We start from the raw sequence: 17,941 nt of genomic DNA on the forward strand, positions 1-17,941 counted from the left end.
GGAAGAAGAAAAATGTTTCTCAAATATGGCAGACAAGAACCAGATGGACATTCCAGCCTTATCTCCTAAGTGAGTCATTATTCCAACCTTTAGGAATTTTTGAAAAAGAGGATCAAATCATTCCAAGAGACTCTGCTTTAATGTTGTCTTTGATACATGGGAAATAGAGTCCAGTATTCTGTAACTCCTTTTTCCTTACATTAAATCTTTTTACTGAGACTTATGTATGAATCTCATGCATAATAATAGCAATAGCTATAGCACTAAGACTTACATACCGCTTCACAGTGATTTACAGCCCTCTAAGCAGTTTACAGAGTCAGCATATCGCCTCCAACAATCTGGGTTCTCATTTTACCAATCTCGGAAGGATGGAAGGCTGAGTCAATCTTGAGCCAGTGAGAATCGAACCCCTGGCAGCAGGGCCGGATTTTCCTATAGGCTAATTAGAGAAAAACTTAGTGAGAAGAGAAAATATAACATTTGTATAAACCTTTCTTAACATTTTTACTATTAACCTAAAATCAGTGCCAGATTTTCCTATAGGCTAACTAGGCTTCAGCCCAGGGCCTCAAGATCAAGAGGGGCCTACATTCAAATTGTTAGCAAAATTAAAATTACACTATTCTAAAAACAGTGAACACTAAAACACTGAACCGAAAATAGGGAGAAATTCTACGCATATGACTAATAAACAAACATAAAAATGTATTGGTTAAGACCGTTCCAGTGCCGCGGCAGTTGGGGAGCCCGCCCACGTTCCCAGCACCGGCGGTCGGGCGAGAGGCGCGGCCGCTCCCAGTAGCCGCCCCGTCGACGCGGAGCCTACCAGCGGCCAGGCAGGTGAGGGCGAGGGGGCCGAGCCGGGCAGCTGAGCGCAGCAGGGGAGGCAGCTGGCCTCGCTGCCTTTGCCGCAGAGCAGAGCCGCCCTCCGTCGGGAGGCCAGCTATATACATTGATATATATTGATATATCACAGTAATGATGTATTTTATTGTCTCTCATGCAATTTACAAACTTAAAAATGGGAGGTGAAAGGGCCTCATAAGTGGAATAGCCTAGGGCCTCTTTTCATCTAAATCCGGCCCTGCCTGGCAGTCATCAGAATTAGCCTGCAGTACTGCATTATAATCACTGCATTACCATGTATCTCATTTCTTGTCATTTACTGCTGTTTGGGCCTTGACCAGGAAAAAGCTAAGAAGAGCAGAAATGTTCGTCACTTTCATTGGGTTGGCACTCGGCAAGCCTATGGTATCCCAGGTGGAGCCACTGCTTTCTGCTCCAGCTGAAGCCATGTAAAAGTTCTGTTTTGAAATGTAGAGAAGTCATTGCAGATCTGTTCTGACCATAATTCTCTATTTCTTCTGCTATGATTGATTGATTATGGAGAACAATTGGGAACAATATTTTCATCCTTTTTAGGAACCCACCATCAGCATGAGAATACAAGAAAGTCCACCCTCAATCTATGAGCCCTAATTGCGAGGGGACCCATAAGAGTATGAGAAATGCTGGACTGTGGCTATGATGAGAAGAGGTACCAGAAATCCCTGATGGGATGCTCCAAAATGAGAACTTAAAAGATCATCAGGAGAGATCAAGAGAATAAGGAATTAATATCCAGTATTATAGCAGTGAGAGATATAGCAAAATTATATTTCAGTAACAATTCCAGGAAAATGCCGATCAGCAAATGCTCCCTTTTTCCAGCCCAGCAATCTTGTTTGCGGGTCAATGGATCACATATTTCAAAATAAGCAGCATAAACAACATAAGCATTTTTTCTTTGGGGGCATTTTCACATTTGAAACTTTCACCTCGTGGCACGACAAAACCGCGCTCGACTAAAGCGGGCCCGATTAAACCGCGTCGCTGACATCATCAACAGGGCGACAACAGTGAGCACGGAGAAAGAAGGGCGCTTTAAATAGCGCTTTGAAAGGAAGCCGATTCAAGTTAAGGTAAGGGTTAGGTTTAGGGTTAGGTTTAGGGTTAGGGTTAGGGTTAGGGGGGTTAGGTTTAGGGGTTAATTTTAGGTTTAGAGTTTACAGTGTGCTTTTTTCTCCGCACTGTTGTTGCGCTGTGATGACGTCAGCTACGCGGTTTCGTTGAGCGCCCTTTAGTCGAACGCGGTTTTGTGGTGGAACCCTTTCACCCAACCCCTTCCTCATAGCATTTTGAAAAGCAGTCAACATTGCCCTTTTACTTAAGCAATCCAAGTAATTGTTTAGGTGTCCATCTTGGGGGATAAATTTTAACTTTGTATATTGTTTTGCATTGTTTCGGGTTTTTTTTATTCTGCTCTATTTCACCCATATATTTATTTATATTAAATAGGTCTACAGATTGCCACACAACAGCAGTCCTCCCGTGCTTTATTTCTGATCATGAATGAAAGGGTGGAGTTTATAGAAATTTAAATATTGGAACAGTTATCGTGCATGAATGGCTGGCATTACTCCAAATAGTTTATCAAGAAATATAATCATTTATATAATGATACACATAATGAGTTGGACTAAGATTTAGATATGCCACTGAACACTTGAGTTATGAGTTCCACTCAATATATCAAGAGATGTAAAATAAGGTCATAAAGATGACTGAAGCTTTTTACATCTAATTCCTCTTCTGGATGGAATAAATTAGAATTGATTTTAGATTTGATGGGATATAAATCTAACGTGTGCGTGCGTGCGCGCACACACTCACACTCACTCACACACACACACACCCAGAGTTAAGCAGCCAGAAAGTAATAGGCAAAAAATGTTAAAGACATGACACGTGCAGAAACTGTAGCCATATCTAGATTATAGCAATACCATTCAGTCCACGTTTCTGTCCTTGCAAACTGTTTCTACCCTTTCCATAAACCATTTCATACACTGTGGTGTATGTTTAAAATTTCTTGCTGTCATTTTTTCTTTGACGATCTCATCAGTTCCATCAAATCACAATGTTCTTGGTCTTCCCAAAAAGGGAATGTTATCCATTCATTATTCATTTTGCAGTTTGCTTTCCATTAATTGTCTCCACCTGATATATATTACCTCAGAGTTGTTCTTGGTCAGGTCACTACTTGTATGACTGAGAAAATTAAAGAAATTCAATTAGCACTGTCGTGATTAGTGATCACACATAGATATCCTCACTTTTATTAATTGAAGTAAAACAGTAAACAAACCCATGCTTTGAAGTTTATAGTTATTTCCTGTGAAATGTTGAGAAAGACATATGGCCTGTGTATTAAAAGATGTCTTGAATTAGTGGAAATTAAGTTCTTATGGTTGGTTTCCGAGTACGTTAACACCATGAACAGAGAAGGAAATGCAAATTTTATGTCAATGAGATGATCAAAGATCATTCTAATCTCATCTCTAAATATGTCTGATTGTGTTGTTGCCACCGTGGGATGGGAGTGGGGTTATGGGTACATTAAACTGTGGATTTTCAACGGTGGAATTTTTTTATGTTGTACATCACCCAGCTGTATAAATCTGTTTAATAAATAAATAAATCCCATGGCATTAAAAAGAAAAGGAAGCCCTCTCTGGCTTTCATTAAAAAATATATTTTGTTTGGAGTCAGTCACTAGTTATTACCATTGACTAATACTGTAGTGCAGTGTTTCTCAACCATGGCAACTTGAAGATGTTCGGACTTCAACTTCCAGAATTCCCCAGCCAGCATTCGCTGGCTGGGGAATTCTGGGAGTTGAAGTCCAGACATCTTCAAGTTGCCAAGGTTGAGAAACACTGCTGTAGTATAAGGTTGAAGAACGATGGCCCTTTTATGACTTGTGGACTTCAACTCCCAGAATGCTACCTCAGGAAGTTGATGTCCACAAGTCATAAAGGGGACATAATTCCCCAGTTCTGCAGAGGAAGAAACAAGTTTATGTACTTAAGTCTATAGTCTGTTTCCTTCATTGCACCCCCCCCCCTCCAGCCCCATGCAATAAAAGCAGTTGTCTCATCTGGAAGCAGTTTTGATGTATGCAAAGTCTTCTAATCCTTGATGTTTGTGGGAAGCTCTGATTGATACAACCAATTTTGTTGTATTTAAGTACAATGACAATAAAGATTATACTTATACTTATTGCCTTCTAGTTATGGACCTACGTTTTATTCTCCAGACTGGGAGCAGACTTTCTAAACTGTCTTGAGAAAGCTTTGGAAAAGAAGGAATCATTTCAGCCACATTCCAGAATTTTGTATTGTTTTGACTTGGTGATCTCACTCCAAAAGCACCATTGCTGGCTTTGCTCAAATCTTAAGCATTTTAAACTGGGAAATAATGGACAGATTTATAATTCACAACTTTCACCGAGAAAAGTCTGTATGTCACAAGAATTGGCACCTGATTAATAAACTCTAGTCTAGTCAGGGGTGTAAGGCAGCGGAGGGGAATGATGGCAACTTTGACTTGTGGGCTTCAACTCCCAGAATTCCTGAGCCAATTCTAGGAGTTGAAGTCCCCAAGGCATAAAAGGGCCAATGTTCCTCACCCCTTGTGTAAGACGTTTACCTTGAAAGATGTTTCTGGGTGGAAGTGGGCTGAAAGAAATTAAATACACCTTGATTTTATCACAGACAAAAACAAAGCATAAATAATAATATAATCCCTCTCAAGTTATAGCTTTCCATCCAGTCAAAAACAATCATCTTTTTTCTTAGACATCATACTTGGAACAAAAAATAGTTCACCAATTCTCCAGTGTTTGCAATTCAAGCAAAAGTTCAGAGTACCTTCTTAATATTTTGAAATACCTATGTTACTGAATAGCAGTTTCCATTTTAGTTGAAGAAGGGTTTAGTATAACTGAATGTTATTATTATTTAGCTATTCTTGGATCTCTTCCCTTACAATCTTGGAATCTGGAATATATTTTCCTTGAATGCTGTCCTAGAGTTGGATGATATGCGATGTATTTTCTGCCATTGAAGATTTGGATGGACTGCAAGAGAAGCAATCAAGAAGATGGAAATGTACTTTCCCCCCCCACTTCATACCACTACAGAAAATATGCAGAAAACTTAGTTAAGGGAACCTGAAACTGAAAAGAGGAGGATGCCTGAACTCGGCAGCTTCCAGGACTTTACGGGGTCACAGGGGAAATGAGTCCAAATGATTTCAGTTCACATTCTTTTAATATAATTTATTTCACAAAAGCTTAATCCATGGATGACTTCCTTGGCGGCAGCAAAATACAGGCAAAACAAACAAGTTGTTGCTCTTTCAAAAGGATAGGCAAATGTCCCACACCACTAGAATTAGATCATCCGTGTTTGACATATTTGTGCAATCAAAAGCCAGCACTACCACTATTGAGTTACATACTTGGTTTCATTTGTGTTTGAAAGTCATAAACTTTCCGCAGTGAATTCCCAGGCACGTGTTATTTAAATATAATTATGCCTGCTAAATTTGTTCCAAAATATATTACACTCACAACGTAGGAAACTTCCTTTTAAGACAGTTTTACGCATTTGCTTCTTTGCTTCTTTTAAGTCTGGTTACAGACCAGTGCAAAGCAAATAACATAACTGTAGCAACAGCAATAACACTTAGACTTATATACCACTTCACAGTGCCTATAAAACATGTTACAAAGTCTGAATGCCACAAATAGCTAAGCTAAATAATTATAGATAAATATGTAAGAACTATTGAAAACTACAACTCTTTATGACAGTTTATCCTGATTTGTGAACTTCATACTTTTTCTAGTCCTACTAGGATTTGATGTGAGATAAGTGCAATCATAATCCAACCAACTCAAAGAAATATAATAACAAGGTAAAGTATAATGACACCCAAGTGATCTGTGTTTAATTAAGGGGAGCAAAAAGAAAAGAAAGGATTATGAGATATATTGGCTAATCGTAATCTAGACAAAGTTCTGCATACCTCACTGTGCTGAGTTGTAGCCCAGATACAGAACCAGCCTACACAATATTTATTATTGAAAAGGATAGGAAATTGGCAGTTGGGTGCTTCAGGGTTTATCACAATCTTACTGGGTAAGCCGAGGTGGCGCAGTGGGTAGAGTGCAGTACTGCAGGCCACTTCAGCTGACTGCTATCTGCAGTTCAGCGGTTCAAATCTCACCGGCTCAAGGTTGACTCAGCCTTCCATCCTTCCGAGGTGGGTGAAATGAGGACCCAGACTGTGGGGGCGATATGCTGACTCTGTAAACCGCTTAGAGAGGGCTGAAAGCCCTATGAAGCGGTATATAAGTCTAACTGCTATTGCTAATACCATCAGTAACATTAATTCATATTATCTTTCAGCTGAGAAGACTCTGAACTGTATTCAGACAGAGGGCTTTTAGCAAATAATTAATTGAACTGTCATTCAATTAAGTTCGAAAGATACATTTGTATTTCTTATTTTGTTCAGAAAATTATGGAAGGACCTGCTTGTTTTTTCCAGGCCTTGGGGACAGGGTGATTGTTCCAGTTTCTTTTTGTCCTGCTTCCTTTTGTTTTACTTTGATGTGATTTGTATTTCTATTTTGCTGTTCTCGCCTGTTGTATTCTTTTTATACGTTGATGTTAATTGTAAGCCACCCAGAGTCATTTGGGAGTCAGGTGGCCTAATAAATAATTGATTAAATAAATTAATAAAGGTGAACTTAACGAAATAAACAATCACCAACTTACAAATAGCAGAGGCCAAAAAAAGAAAGGTGCAGTGTGGTCTCCATACGTGTCTATCTGCTATTGATAGTAGCTTCTTCAGAAAAGATTTGCAAAGGGAGACTAGGTAAATCAGATGAGAAAAACAACTCCACAGTAAGACTAGAATCATAGTAAGAAAGGTTATACTAACAGAATCTTAATTGTGCTTGACTACCCTCATTCTTATACCTGTGACTTAGGGAGAAATCTACCTAAGCCGCTTTTGAATATTAGCTTACTTCCGAGGATTTCCCAAATTTCAACCGTCTTGGCTAAGCAATGGTTCTTGCATATTTGCTCCATTTATCTCTACCTCTCTACAGCAGCAGGGGTATCAAACTCATGTCATCACAGTGGCATCATGTGACTTTTTTCATCTTCACTAAACCGGGTGTGGGCGTGGCCAGTGCGTGATGCATTTGGCCCGTGGACCGGGAGTTTGATAGCCCTGCTCTACAGAATCTATTTTGCTGTCTCTCCAGACAGCGTATCCCGTATCTCGTTTTCTCTGAGAGGTCCCATGAACTATGTTCGATGGTCCTAATATTTATTTGGGGGATATAAAAATAGTAGCGATTCGAAAAATATGTGTGGAGATTCTCAGTCATCCACGTCATGATTTTTCCAAAAGTTTTCCTAAAACAAAGTCCAGGTGCCTTTTGGGAAAAAAAACAACATTTAGGACAGTGATTAGAAAGTTCCTTTTTGCATTTGGGGCAATTTAGATTTCTTGATGAAAAGATTATCCAATCCTAGAGGGTTTGCTCACTTTAGCCAGTGAAGAGGGAAGGGATACATTCCAGAGAAGTAAGAGGCAACTCAGCCTGGATATTATGTGTGAGAGGGAACAAAGACACTTCCCTAATAAGTTCACAGAGTATATTATATAGATGGGGACAGTAGAGTCCTTAGTCTGGCAAGATTTTGTTAACAGGTATGAAACAATTATAAAAAGTCACCTTGGAAAAATTGCCACTTTTCATTCTTGGATTTGGGTTGTCATTGGCTTAGAGATTATTTTGTGTAATTATACCTCTGCTCAGTTATGTGTTGAATCTTGGCCCCTGGCTTTCATTTCTGGTAGTACCACAAGATCTTGAATCACTTAATAGTCACTGGGCTGCAAAGACTTTCTTCTTTGTGGCCTGTTTATTTCTGTCCACCTCCGGTTCTGCAGATGTTGAATCATAACCTGGTAAGTAATAATGTGTTTTTTTTCTTCCGTTCAATTGTGTCCAATTTTCACAAACTGTCTGAATAAGTCCTTGCAATTTTCTTGGCAAAGTTTTTAGAAGTGGGTAACTATTGCTTCCTTCCTAGGACTGAAAGAAAAGTGGCTTTGTGCCTAAAAGTAAAATTAGAACTCAGGGTCTTGTGTTTTCTAGCTTGATACTATACCAAACTGGCTCTCAATAATGTAATAAAGTGACATAAATACATCATTATACATCTCAAGTGTTCTCTCCGGCGCAGTACATTTTGTGACATGTACCCAAGTGCTTCTGTTAGTTGAAATTGGGGCAGAAACATGTTTTTTATAAATGTGGTTATTTAGTTTTATTTGCTAGGGCTTATCGAGCAAGACTGAGCAATTAATCCTTCCTTCTTATGGTCAACTACAATTTCAACAATTATTTCTTTCCCCACCCGAGCCCCAGTGCAAAAATGTAACAACAAATCATGGATAATCATCAGAAAGAAGCCAAAAATAATATGCACACACATGTCATAAAAATAGTAAACAAAATAAAAGTATCACACTGCTTATGGGGGTTCACCCTGCTGGAAAAAACAGATTTTTCAAGCTTTCCCAAAATACAGAAGAGCCAGGGCTGAGCCAACCTTGGTGGAGACACTATATTCTTGCCACTTAGAGATGCAGGTACAAATCCTTTTACTTTCTATGCTTGTCATTGGAAGCCACAGCTGTATACAGCACACAAACCTTTCCCTTCACACAAATAATAATATAAGCAAAAAAAAACAACCCTCTAGGGATTGGTAAGGTGAGCTGCCTGTTGGCCCTAGGTCAAATGATCTCTTTGACATTTGGCCAAACTAAGAAAACCTCATCTCCTCCACGACTAATGAAACCTCTCTGTACTTTTCCACCACCCACCATCCTACCCCCAGCAGATTTTGATCTAGGTTCCAGTCAACCTTGAACAAGATACAGCTGGATATAAGAAGCTTCACAAATTCCTTGATGGAGCTCTTCCTGTAACAAAATCAGCTTAATAAGTCAATGAAATGTTTAATTGTACATCAGAATTAGAGACCAAAACATACAATGACTTTTATTCCTTTTTTATTTTATATATTTTAGTTCCTGGTATTACAATTTTTCTCTTTCTCTCTCTCGATTATCTCATTTCTGGGGTTTTTTTGCTCTTATGTGTCATTATACCTTGGCTTAGAAAGGACCACACCTAGAGGAGAGTTCCTAATCCCATTCCCATTAAAGCCAACGTGGTATTGAGGTTTTTTCTATTTCATATAATTAAGGGGTTGGTTGCCAATTTAATTTGCCAAATGACTTCACAAATTTCTCTTCAAGGGACCAAACATCCTGTAAGTTAAATTTTAAAAATCTAAAATAATTTATGTTATATGATTCAATAATTACTAGTGAGGATTTTTTTAAAAACTGTGAGAAGAATCTCACATCTTTTAAATATAAATAGTATATTGCAAGAGGCATTACTGAAATCTAAACAATTTCTGGATGCCTACAATAGCTGGAAGTTGTACATTCAAACATTGATTGCAAATACAGTTGGGATTTTGGTAAGTTTCTATTGTGGAACATTGAAAAGAAAGCTTCAAGTCAAGGGCTTTGGGGTAGAGCTTTAATTAAAAAATACATTCCTGAAAGCAACATATTTAGATAGAGATTATCAGCAAGTTTACTGGAAGCAAGGTCTTGAGGTTATTCTTTGTTTTCGCATTTGAACTACTGGATGATTCCAGATGGAGACGTGCATAGTCAAAAAAACATTGCACAACTATTTTATTTCTTTTCATAGTAAGTTAAAAGGAGGGGGGGGAGAAGCCATAGAAAAACATGAGAGAATGGGGCCTACAATATGAATCCTTGTTATTATTATCAGACTGGGACTCCACATTTCCCTCAGGACATAAAGCAGTGTACAAAGCAGTTTACAAAACATTCCTTCCTCTCTCACCACAACAGCTACACGATCCACTTTACGTAGACTAAGAGAAACAATTGGCTAAAATCAGCTTTCCTGGCCAAGGGCAGAAAACTTTCTCCAATGCAAACCCAACATATTAACCACTGTGTCCCAAAGGAAAAAAAGGCCAGGCCATCTATGTTAAAATTGAACATCCTTCTCTCAACAGAGGGAGAGGGATACAATACCATCTATATCCTGTCTACAACACGGTCCTTTCAGCAGTCCCAAGAAGACTCCACACACCCATTTCCACTCTGATTTAGATGGTCCTGAGGCAGAGGGGGGTTCCTACCAGTTCGGTAGAACCGGTTCGTCAAATCTACCGAATCGTTAGAAGAGGTTCCACCAGTGGACCCAGAAAGCAGGCCACACCTGGTGTGGAATTTTTGAAACCCACCACCCACTCACTCACACATACACACACACAGACACAGAGACTCACACAGAGAGAGAAAGAGGAAGAAAGGAAGAAAGAAAAAAAGAAAGAAAAAGTGAGAGAGAGATAAAAGGAAAAAGGGACAGAGAGGCAACAGGAAGGAAAAAGAGAGAGAGAGAGAAAGAAAGAAAGAAAGAAAGAAAGAAAGAAAGAAAGAGAAAGAAAACACATGACCGGCAAGCCACTCCCACCAGGTCACATGGCTGGCAAGCCACTCCCACAAAGGAGGCCACACCCACAGTGTAGGTTCAAAAAAAAATTGAAACCCACCACTGTCCTGAGGATACAGATAAATCCCCAAGTGGGTCTCAATAACTCTCAGAGAGCTAATGACTGACCTTCAGATGACAACCAGATGACTGCAAAGAGAATAGACTCCTCCCCCACCATTCGGTCAGGACAGAAGATGCTTCTTGTATGAAAAGTGAAATATTTTCACAAGGAAAAAAAGAAAGTCCAATTGCCTTTTGAAAAGCACCACTGAGTAAACTGTGATCTGGATGATTGAGAATTTCCATAGACGTTTAACCACTCTGCCAAACTGGGCTCTCGGAGGACTCTGGGAATGAGATGTGTTTGCTCAAGAAACACCTTGGCTGAAAGTATCTCTGGTCGCACATAATGAATTTTGCATCAGTGTATACATCATAAATGCCAAAGGAATTTTTTTCCTCTTGGAAATGGTTCGGGAGTATTTCAACATATTGTGTGCTAAACCTTTACACCTTTTATAAATATATTTTGGTGCATAACTCACTTCCCGGCAATGGTCTCAAACTAGTTTTACAAAACCTGCAAACTGGATATAATGCAACTGAGCCATTATGGAATCTTAGTTGGAAAACAGACTGAAAATTAATTCTAGTGGGAAAACCAAATCTTCCTAGACTTACAGGAAAAAAATCTATACAATTTCATAAACCTTTTAGTGTTACAGGATCATCACTTAGGACTGACAGTGCAGCATATTCAAATAGAGAAATGCAGATATAGCCTTGAAAAAGAATGATAAAGATAACTCACTCGTGAGATAGGAGAGAACACGAGGAACAGACTTCACCACCACCATCCCCTGTCCTGTCCTGTTCTGTTTGGTATAAAAGAGTACAGAGAGAAATGCCAGCAGACTTTTTGGATCCTTTTTATTATATCCTAGAACAATAAAGAATTCCTATAATCCTTGCATTGTTTGTTTCCTGATCGGGCCCAACTCAAAGATCTGACAACATGTAGACTTTCTGTTTCTTCTTAAGATTCTTTTACCAGGATTTTTCTCTCCAGCCTAACTCTAGGAATATAGGAAAAAAGGTGCTTTGTGTCCTCCTAATTAAAGCTCAAAACTTCAAAACTAAGGACTTAACAAATCCTCGGCCAAGTCTAAAAGACAAGATGTAATTGTGTAACTGTTACACCCAGTTTAAAGGGTTTGAATGAATCTTATTCTTGGGAAAAGGGAAGCAATCACACATAAATGTCCTAATAAAATTAAGCCAATTCACCATTAATTGATCTTGTCTATCATCTTCACTGCTTAAAAGGTTACCTCGGCTTCAACTTGTGTTGGTATGCCCTTTTGAGTATCTTTTATACTTGATTGTTTGTATTGTTTCCCTGCTGTTTATCCAACTCTATAAAGGTCATGGGGAGCACAGAGCCTTCTAGCTGGCTAACAAGAATCCTAGTTTTGAATGTTCAGGTTGCACATACATCCTTTAAAATTCCCAACAGCAGTAATCTATGTGCAGATGTTACGATTGAAGCTGTCCTTAATTTTGAAAACAAAAGCACTTTTCAATGTAGACACTCTAAAAAGGCAGACCTGACTGTTTTGGAAACATTAAAGGAACCACTTACTTATGTCTTACTTATCTATTTGCCTCTGGCCATGACTGTAATCCACAAAAGTTTAATTTGTAGGGTGCCACAAATCTCTTCACTGGATTATCAAACAATTTTGTTTGCTATAATTTTTTGAGCATAATTTGAAATAATTTCTCTTAGAATGTTGAGGTTATACTTTATTTGCACTGGTTTTATGAAGGCAATGATAATATATTCAGTTTCATATAAACATTTGAAATTACATTTTGTTGTATTCACAACACGGTGTTTCCCCCATTACGGTTTTACATTAGTAGCAGGTATGTCCTATGCATAGGTTTACGTTTAGGTTTAGGTTTTATTCAACTTGTATGTCGCCCTATTCCCGAGGGACTCAGGGCGGCTAACAAAACCGAAGGGAAGGGGAACAATACAAAAGGAAAGGAAACAAAAACAAACAACAATACAAAACCAATTTAAAAGGTCTCAACAAGCACACCAGTTCGAGTGGGGATGGAACTCAGCAGCCCCAGGCCGGCTTTATGGAAAGCCTGAAGGGTAGTGAGGGTCCGAATCTCCACGGGGAGATCGTTCCAGAGGGCCGGAGCAGCCACAGAAAAGGCCCTCCTCTGGGTAGTTGACAGCCGACATTGGCCGGCAGATGGAATTTGGAGGAGGCCTAGTCTGTGGGATCTAATGGGTCTCTGGGAGGTAATCGGCAGGAGGCGGTCTCTCAAGAATAAAGCATTGCGCTTTTATTGAACTCCATGCTGAGTGCTTGCTGCCTGTTGCTATTTCCCTGAAATATTGGTCTGGAAAAGTGTGAAATCACAAAAATCTCATAAGGTAAAGTACAAAGGGCAGCAGTAGAGGACTGAAAACACCAAAATCTTTCCATAGGCAGAAATGTTTTCACTAAGTGAAAGGCCAAGTTGAATACAACCTAGCGAAATAGTTACTATCTGTTTCAATACCTTTGTTTCCCCACATTCAGAGTATAAATTAAATGGATGTTCTTGTTTATTTGTTTAAAAGATTTAACTGGCCACTCATATTAAGCAACTCTGGTTATCTCATAACAACAGTAAAAGCAGTAGCTATAAAACAACCATGAAATGAGAGATATAAACGAGACTGGAAAAAATGGATTGACTATATACAAAACAAATACGGGACTAAGAAATTCCAGATAGCCTACGCTTAAGATCAGGAATGATTTAAATTGTTTAAAGTTAGCTTAGCAAGAAGAAGCTAAGATCAATGTAGAGATGTTATTAACCCCCCTTTTTTTTCTCAATATATTTTAGACTGTGTTTGTTAAAAATCTATATCATTCACGGGCTCTGGGAAGTCGGGGGGGACGGAGGTTGGGGGGGAGGGGGGAGGGAGGGAGGGATATATACTAGGTTAGATTTCAATGTAATATGACTTCACATGTATACTGTTTTTCTATAACTTCCCTGTAAAAATAGAATAAGTTAAGTACACTGACATATAGTGGAAATACACCAAGGGGAGGAGGAGTGGGATAGAAGAAAGATGGGTAGAGAGGGACGGGAGAGAGGATGGGAGGGAGGGTGAGAAGGGTGAGAAGGAAGGGAGGGGATCGGGAAAGAGGAGTGGTAGAGGGGGAGGGGAAGTAGGGTAGAGGATGATGATGAAGGGAAGATAGAAAGTTGGAGGGGGGTGGAAGAAAGAGGTGTATAGAGAGGGGAAGAGGTATATTGGGTTTGTATTTTGGGGGGTATTGTTGACAAGAGGAATTGTTATGATTATTGTTTAATGTTGTATGGTGCCGGCTATGCACAGTATATATGTGAGTGTATGAAAATGATAAAATGGAAAATAAAAACCTTTAAAAGAAAAAGAAAAAAACAACAACCATGAAACAATAAAACAGGAAAATGATCCAACAGAAACAAAACTCCTGTGTATTACTCATCCTCCCAGGATGCCCGCAGCATCATGATTCTGGATTCATATGTATCCTTTTTCTAAAAGTGTTCTTATTTGGAGACTCTTTTAACTTAAAATAGATATGGTCAGGACAGCTACCCATCCATGCCACAACAGAATAAACTGATTTTTCAGAAATTGTGTTTACCTTTCTGTCAATGTGTCACATCTAAGAGGCTGCTGAAATCACAATCAGCAGTTCACAGTGATAAAAATGCACAAGAAAACATACAATGAAAACGCCCCACAATCTAATTAGATAAAGCATTGAATGAAAACAAAATAAAAACAAGCTATAAACCCAGACGAGATCATAGGCCAAATGTCTTCCAGAAGAACTCCATTTTTTTTAAAGAAAGGTTTTATTTCTTTTAAAAAACACAAATATTTCATCATTCGTCAATCATTAAAACAATAGCAATAGCAATAGCAGTTAGACTTATATACCGCTTCATAGGGCTTTCAGCCCTCTCTAAGCGGTTTACAGAGTCAGCATATCGCCCCCATAGTCTGGGTCCTCATTTTACCCACCTCGGAAGGATGGAAGGCTGAGTCAACCTTTAGCCGGTGAGATTTGAACCGCTGAACTGCAGCTAACAGTCAGCTGAAGTGGCCTGAAGTACTGCACCCTAACCACTGCACCACCTCGGCTCTTCAAAACATTGAAGTACAATTTTTTTTGTATGCCCCTCCCTCCCTCCACCCCCCAACCCCCCTCCTCTTCCCCCCCGACTTCCCAGAACCCATACACGGTATGGATTTTTAACTAACACAGTCTAAAATCTATTGAGAAAAAAGAAATAAAGAAATTAATGACATTCTACATTGACCTTAGCTTCTTCTTACTGAACTAACTTTAAACAGTTTAAATCATTTCTGATCTTAAGCATAGGCTAACTGGAATTTCTTGGTCCCGTATTTATTTTGTATATAGTCAATCCATTTTTTCCAGTCTCGTTTATATCTCTCATTTGAGTGATCTAGAAGAACTCCATTTTGATTGTTTCAGGAAGTAGCCCCAGTGGAAATCAGCGTGAAAGTTCACTTAGAGGCTACTCCAAAGAAGCAGCATTGCCTATGGAAAAAAACATCTCTGAGTTTTAGACCCTCTCTGCTTCCTAAGGAGGGAACCATTAGCATCTTCTCCCAGGTAGATCGATTTGGCTGGACTGATTCCAATGTGAGAATGTGGTCCAAGCCTTGGAGAGCTTTATAGATCAGCAGTAGTCCTTTAAGTTGCCCTCCCCCACCTCAAGAAAAATGGGGCTGGAAAGTATAGTGCAGCATCTTCTTTTTAAAAAGTCTGTGAAGTCTGTGAAGAAGAACAAAAAAGACATATGGGCCAATACGATCCCTTGAAAAGTAGAACAGACTGCAAAACTCAAAATATCTGAAATTGGTACAATGAATATCATTTTGCAGGGTGTTGTTGGGTTTTTTTTGCATTTGACATTTTGAACATGTGATTTAATCGTGGTTTGGCTGATGGTGGAAAATGGAGAAGAAAATGTTCCTGGCTTTTGGCAGAAAAAAAGAGACAACCTTCCCAACACCCTCATTTCCTTTAGTTTAAGAGCTGACTTCCAGAGTCGTCATCAGTGAGTTTAGATGAGAACATAATCGCACCAAGGAGTTGAAAATTCAGGGAGAAGGAAAGGTGAAAACCAACTACTTTGTTTCTTACAGGGCATGTCCCAACTATGTCCAAGGAGAAAATTGTGACATAACTAATTTCACCCCACAAGAAATCTCACTCAATGGTCTGTACCACATCTGTGGATGAATGGGATCAGTTACCCTCTTACAATTGCAAAACAAATCAATTGTGGTCTGTTCAGTTTATACCCTGTGGACCTTCTGGAAAAAGCCAAGACATTGGGGATTTGTCTGGGTGCTTTTCTTTATGTGGTAAAACAACCATTTTGGACAAATTATTTCTTGAGTGTTTGGATGAGACCTGCTTTCATATTTTCTCTTAAAGGATGCTAAATGCAATTATTCTTAGAATAGATGCCTAGTAGATATGAATCTCTGTTACCACTGGTGGCGTAAGTACTTATGTCAGCCTGCCCTAGCCTTGGGCTGTCTAGTTGTTGGAACTACAATTCTCAGAATTCTCCTCAGCTGATGTGGGCATTGACCCTGATGGCTGACAATTATTTAGCTGTAGTTTAAGCTCAGCTGGAGGGCACCAAATTGGAAGAGTTGATGAATATTTGAATTCTGAGGCTGTGTCTTTTTCTGCAGCAAATACCCTGGAAGGCAGGAAGATTTTTTTTTAAAATGAAGCTGAATTGATGGTCTGCCTTGATCTAGTTTTCCAAGAGCTCTTTTACCCAGACCCAGGTGTTATAAAAAATTGATATTCTCATTGACCTACTTCATGTGGTACATTATTAATTGTTCATTTTCCCTCACCAGGCAGTTATCTTTCATTTCAGGACTTGCTGGAGATTTAAAATCTGGATTTTTCATTTCTAAAATTTCTGCCACATAAACCTAGTAAAAATTGTACATGCATTTTTAAAAAAAATCCCTTATGCAACTGAGGAGGAGATAATATACCTAATTTAAGGTATTAAATTAGTGAAATCATTCCCATTTCATTACTCAATACAGATTTGGACTTCAAATGTCAGCATTTTGCAAAAGCGGCCCCTGAAACCTGACACAAGGTTGAAACTAATACTTGAGGAACCCAAAATAGGTACAGGATATTGTTTTATATTTTTAGTTTATTTTTTTTTAGCAAAGACATACTGGTAGTTGACTTGAATTGATTGTACTTGTATTTTAGGCTTATTGAAATAAAGTATTACTCACTTATCTCTGATAAATGGGCTTTTAGTTTGATTTTAAAGGCCTTCTGGAAGACAGTTGAGACTTGACTGCTAAGATCTGCCTTTTATCCAGGCATAGGAGTTAGGATGTTCAGGGAACCTTTTTCCCCACCCTGTTTTTTGAGTGTATTATATGATTCCTCATTTGCTTAGCAATAGCAGTTAGACTTATATACCACTTCATAGGGCTTTCAGCCCTCTCTAAGCGGTTTACAGAGTCAGCATATCGCCCCCACAGTCTGGGTCCTCATTTTACCCACCTCGGAAGGATGGAAGGCTGAGTCAACCCTGAGCCGGTGAGATTTGAACCGCTGAACTGCAGATAGCAGTCAGCTGAAGTGGCCTGCAGTACTGCACTCTACCCACAGCGCCACCTTGGCTGCTTGGGTTCCTCTGATATGTTTTAACTTTATCTTGTTAGCACATTGTTTTTATGTTGCTTTTTTCAAGTGGTCTGTTTGTTACCAAGATGTTAGCCATATACATTTTGTAAATAAAATAATTCCTGATGAAATAACAATAGCTTGTTAGTATGGAGAACCAAGTGGAAAGAAATATTTTGCATACGTTGTTATAAGCAGTTTGAAGATAATTATACGCTTTCATGTATTTAATAATCACATATTGATTTTGGCCAAACAGATAAAAATGAGTCCACTTGTGATGGTTTTTCATAGTAGCATAGTATGAAAGTTTAATGAAACACATTTTAAATCAGACACATTCAAGAGAAATAAGTCCGTGGAAGAAAAATATGAAAGTACATTTCAGTGTTTGAATGCGTGAGTTGTTTTAGCTGCTGGGAACATTGAAAACATCATAAGCCAATCTATGTTCTTCCTTTAGATCAGCCTAATCCCTGGGCTGCAGCTCACTACTGCAATCTGCAATTTTATTTGCAAATTGGGCCATATGATTGGCACATGCACACATGCGCAGCTTAACGTGTGTGAGCAACAGGCCAGTAGAAACTCTTGCACATGCACACCAACATGCTGCTCA

The 17,941-nt window shown here is 39.0% G+C and overlaps 1 protein-coding gene across 1 annotated transcript in view; it reads left to right on the forward strand.

Moving 5' to 3' along the window:
* The window catches only part of GRK5 (G protein-coupled receptor kinase 5), a 186,075-nt gene that overhangs the window by 67,521 nt on the left and 100,613 nt on the right, over positions 1–17,941 (forward strand). The gene's annotated exons all lie outside the window — the stretch shown is intronic.

The sequence above is a fragment of the Thamnophis sirtalis genome, unplaced genomic scaffold (genome assembly GCF_051295495.1).
Source record: "Thamnophis sirtalis isolate CommonGarterSnake01/CBP01778 unplaced genomic scaffold, rThaSir2_p1.2 scaffold_11, whole genome shotgun sequence".
In the NCBI taxonomy this organism is placed as follows: Eukaryota; Metazoa; Chordata; class Lepidosauria; order Squamata; family Natricidae; genus Thamnophis; species Thamnophis sirtalis.